This window comes from Fopius arisanus, unplaced genomic scaffold, assembly GCF_000806365.1.
Source record: "Fopius arisanus strain USDA-PBARC FA_bdor unplaced genomic scaffold, ASM80636v1 scaffold00038, whole genome shotgun sequence".
NCBI classification, from domain to species: domain Eukaryota; kingdom Metazoa; phylum Arthropoda; class Insecta; order Hymenoptera; family Braconidae; genus Fopius; species Fopius arisanus.
This window is the reverse complement of record NW_011887777.1, coordinates 674,577-679,790: the sequence shown is the minus strand read 5'-3', so window position 1 is coordinate 679,790 and position 5,214 is coordinate 674,577. Positions and strand designations below refer to the sequence as shown.

Genomic DNA, 5,214 nt, shown 5'->3' with positions numbered 1-5,214 from the left:
TGAGAAAAGCTGGCCTAGAATTATAGGGATCAGAAGGACAACGGAGCCACAATAGCCCAGTAGGGGTTCGGTAACAAGAGGGCAGCAAATGCCTATCCGTATTTTTAACCATAACCATAACCATATTACTTTTTTGTTTGCTTTAAGATCCATATACGAAACATCTTGATTCTGTTAAAATTCACGTATTCTTCTTTTTTTTAGACTACAAACGATGTTGATCGACTGATTTAGCATTCAGAGCATTCAAACAGCAATAGCCATCTCTTCATCCATTCGTCATTACTGTGGCAAGACTGTTTCATCAGACGTTTACGTCGTACTCCACAAGCAAGTGATGTACGAATGCAGAGTTATCCTCCACGCATTCGACGTTCTATTCAGAATCTACCATGTTCTCAATTTGAGTTATCCCCCTGCCCGCGAATATTTGTGGGAAATCATCGAGGAAAGCCTTTACAACATTCAGGTGAAAAACTAGTAAGTTCAGTTCCTTCTGAAATCCATTCTGATTTGGATAATCTTCGTGAGAGCACCTCGTAAACCATTGTTTTCTTCTACAATTTATTTATTCTAAAATTCATTTTCAAAAGTTTTTGACATTTTTGGATATTAGGTATATCGAAATTTGAAGTTAATCTTATGACGCTTAGAGAGTATCTGCCGATATTAGGAGAAGAATACACGAACAACAATATACCCATGTCCCTTTCGTGAAATGATTTTAAAAAATCTAGATATTTTTAGGTATCATATTAAAATTCGTAGGAAATCGCATTTTACGTGTTTTTTTTTTTATTTCCAATTACGAAAAGCACGTTACGAAAGGGCATTCTGGTGTCCATTGGAAAGCTCAAATAATTGAAAAAATAGATAAAGATAAAAATTATCTAATAAGCGAAAATAATCCCATCAACTCCATTACTGAACAGTTCAAAATTACTAATTTAAACGACCATGCACGGGTAGATGAAAACAATTCACGTAAGTACTTGCAATTTTACGATAATGGCTCCAGTAGTAAAAATCAGAAGCCTTCATCGAATTTTGACATTATAATGTTCCAAAATGAAACTAAATTGACAGCAGCTAAAATATCGAGTAAATTGTACGCAAATACGGGTTTAACCAAATCTGTTGTCAAAGAGGTTTTCAGTTTATTTAAACAATTTTATCAGCCATGTATTTCTTCATTAGATGATCAATTCCATTACGCACAACCTGATGCTCAATTAATGTCTTATAAAAAAACCTTTTTCCGTGAATGAAACGGAACACAAATTTTTCCAATTCTTAAACAAAGAAGGAACATTCACTCGTCCTCTAAATATATAATCCATACAGTTTATGCTGCACACTGAGCAGGGTTTTTAAAAAATCGACTTTTGAAAAATGTGACAATACTAAAATTTATTGATGAAAAAAATTACAACTTTCTTCAATTATGCAAGGTACTGTGTGGAAAAAATAGCAGAATATTTTCCTGATAAATTGGTCATGCCGTTGTCCTATTTCGACGATTTCGCGACGGGGAAACCTCTGGGATCTCACAGTGACAAAAAAAAATTGGAGGGAGTTTATTACAATATTAGTAGCCTTGCAAAGCAATTTTCAAGTAAGTTAGAGAACAATATTGCTGGCTAAAATTTACCGAGCCGAGGATTACAAAACCTTTGGCAATGAAATAATGTTCTCCAAATTACGTGATCTTGAGGAAATGGGGATTTTGATAAAGATGAACAGCGAAATCAAGCAGGTTTATTTTGTATTGGCAGTCATAGAAGGGGATCATTTGGGGCTTGGTCGGGAAAATCGATTCGGTATTGAAAATCCCACACCAAGTCACTAATATTCGCGAATTTTAAAGATAATTTATGAAAGGACCTGACATAAAAGAGGGAAGGGTTTATTCAGAAATTATTCGAGGTTATCTAGGATATTTAACATTTACTAACTCTAACTTTCATTTCAACAAATATTAACAAAATGATAAACAGGGTCTTATATTAAGAAAAAAAGGGGGAAGGCTCTAAAACTGAAAAAGAAAAGGGGGGAAAAGTTAGGAGGTAACGATTAGAAAAAATAATTCTTATTAGAGGGGTAATTTACAGGACAAGATAATGAATTAGGAGGCTCACCGTTGGGGGAAAATTATTCTTAATGATACAATACAGGATAAGAGAAATGCTCACGGGTGATGACGAGGAAATAGGTTCGTCTTTTTTTTCTCCACCTTATTTTACTATTTAAAAAATTATTCTACAGAGAACTTTAATGAGAGTGACGACTTCTGGCTGCCAAACAAACTCCAAATATGTTTTTCAAATTATTGGCTAATTCCTCAAATCTGAAGTGAAATTGTACTACACTGGAGCAGGCACAGTCACATAAGACCAGAGGAAACTAGCATTCAACAGAATTTTTTTTGCGTATATGGAAGATAATTTAATCATTCTAATTTAGCAATATAAAATATGAAATTGCGTTGTGCCTGCTTTACAGCGATTGGTCCTGAAAAGTGTTCCAATCCAACGATTACCGAGTTAACAACTAGTAATCATTATTTACTGATCGTTTGTTGATATAAAGATAAGTCTAATAATGAATAATTTTGATATGTTTGAAATTTCATATTTTTCATGTATGTAACTTCATTAGTTAAAAGCAAAAAATGTTTAATGTATTCAAAAAAAATTGATAACTTCTCATGATGATTATTTTTAAGCAAATGGGGCTGATGTATATATGATTTTAAGCAAATGTTTAAAGTACGATATCTTGAGATATGATATCTTAATTTAGTATATGCCAATATTGTCTACTACTTCCAAAAAAGGTTTAGATACATTTTTTAATTTACTTACCAATGCAACATTTCATAAGAAATGTAATTGATGCCTTGGTTTAAGCTATTTATATTCATTTCTTTTGAAGATGTTTTGTATTTTTTTAATTTATCACGAATAATCGATGTTTCTCTATGTTCACATTTGGTAATCAAACAGTAACTTTAAGTGAATAAATAAAATATGGGTTTCATAATTTATGTGTATTTAATTAGATATTGCTGGAGCATATTAACAACCCTGATTGAAGGCTGCTTTAATATAGTGAAAGGGTTTATTTATTAGTTACGCCCCTACACATTTGTGAATCGTAAAATTGCATGGGTAGAATTAGAACGGTGGACCATAATGAAGGATTTGGCCATTTTACTATTGTCAATCGTAATTTCAAAATAAAACGAATAGCTCCAAATCAATTCCTTTTTTTTTTATTACTAGATGAAGAAAATTCCCAATTGTGTTGGAAGAAAAATGAAGTCAATTCCAGAGAATTGTGCCATCATAGAATATTGAAAATGCAAATTCCGTTCCAAAAAAAACCTAAAAATGTCAGAAACATATGCGAGCATTTACCGCGATAAGGACCAATTTCACATCGGGAAAATAATGAGCCGATAATGAAGGGAATCTCTTCTTTTTTAGGATAAAAAAGCCAACTGTGATGGCTTGGCGTTGACTGAACGCGACCGATATCTTTCGTCATGCGACGAAACAATGAAACAAAAAACACGAGCATGGAGCCTTCTGTTTATTTCCTTATAACAGATTTGTAAACATCATTCGCTGCTTTGATATTTTGTGAGTTCACATCGTAAAACTGGAAATTTCGCATGTAAAAATCCAGGAGCGCTGCAACAGTTAATATCTTGGCTGTAAATATTTTTTCTCCCGTTTTCCGTAAAAAACTAAAAATGTCAATAAATTATTGAAAATTTAAGTTATTCTTTTCCTGAATAACCGTTAAAAACATGGATTTATTTTACTTTATTACAGCATAAAATGAACATAGTATTCAATTTATTTCAGCTATCGGAAAAAAGAAATCAAATGTGAAACGTAAAATTTGAGAAAGTAATGATATTTTCCCCTATTCCATTGACAAATTATTCAGATCCTAAAAACATTTCTTAAAAATATGTACATCGAAATTTTCTTTCTCTTTTTTTTACGATTCCAATTCGTGATGTTTGGATAAAGAAATGTATTAAAAAAAAAATCAAAATCCCAATTTCCAAAAAAAATTAACGTATATTTTTTACATCGTAATTTTTCTTATTAAAATCTTCCCGTGTACCAAGAGCCTTATGATGGCGCTAGCAAATTTTTCCACTTTATTTTATCGACCATCGAGTGTTAACAACACTTAATACAAGTCCCAAATTAGCAGATATCTTATTTTCTATTTGGTCAATTACTGAATTACCCAAAAATGATTATTTAAGAAACTCAAAACTCTAGAATATCTTTTTCATGAGAAAAGCGGTTTTGACGCACTCACGATCAGATTTCACATAAACTGGATGCACACGTGCATAATACATATTCCAAAAAAGAAAAAAAGATTTTCTTTCGTACATCCATGCATCGCAAAAATCACCGAGAATGATTAGAAAACGAGATAATTCCTAGAACTCTAGAAATATTATACGAACACGGCGAACACCGGAAACCTTAAGTAGCATAAATTCTGAAGCAGCCCTTTCGAATCTCAACCACCCGTGGGTCCAGAATTTTTCTCTTCAAAATATTTTCAATGACATCGTCCCTTAAAAAAAAATCCAATGTAACGTTTTTTGAAGCCGGTTTATTCGATATTATTATTATTTATATTATTATTACTATTATTATTATTGATATATATTTCATTCATACATATTCCTTTATTCCTTTTACGGACGTTTATATTTGACTTCCATTTCCATTACAAGCAAACAAACCTTTTATTATATTTACATCAGATCCTTATCTCTAATAAAACGCTCTCCGACCTATATCCTCAAACATGCCCTATTTATATCCTTAACCTAATTACAATTTTTTCTCTTCCTCCCTCTCCTCCTTCATCATCCTGGATCTCCGCTCCCGGGTGCCTGGCGAAATTCATGTAATTTCCCCTCCCCCGGCCACCCACCCCTTCCCGTCCCTCTTTCCTCCCTCATGCCCTCCAAACGACTCAGCCCCTTAGCACCCCGTCCATTTTCATTCAGCAGTTCACTCACTCTATCCACAGTCGCTCTCTCTCTTTCACACCCATTCCCTGACGCACACCTCTCCAGCACATGTTCCCACGATTCTAACTCACTTCCACACACCCTGCACATTCCCTCCGTTTCCTCTCTCCAGTACTCCGCTTCCAACACCCCCCCCC

The 5,214-nt window shown here is 33.5% G+C and overlaps 1 protein-coding gene across 9 annotated transcripts in view; it reads right to left on the bottom strand.

Annotated features, from left to right (window-relative positions):
- LOC105266446 (uncharacterized) overlaps window positions 1-5,214 on the bottom strand; it is a 98,559-nt gene that overhangs the window by 81,725 nt on the left and 11,620 nt on the right. Inside the window, exon 4 of one of the 9 annotated variants that reach the window (XR_892169.1) lies at window positions 3,676-3,695. The exons of 7 other annotated variants lie outside the window; for them this stretch is intronic. The gene's annotated coding sequence lies outside the window, so the exon portion shown is untranslated. Of the gene's footprint in view, window positions 1-3,675; window positions 3,696-4,074; window positions 4,612-5,214 lie in introns of those variants that run through there. One more of the 9 variants, XR_892170.1, reaches the window with a different exon arrangement.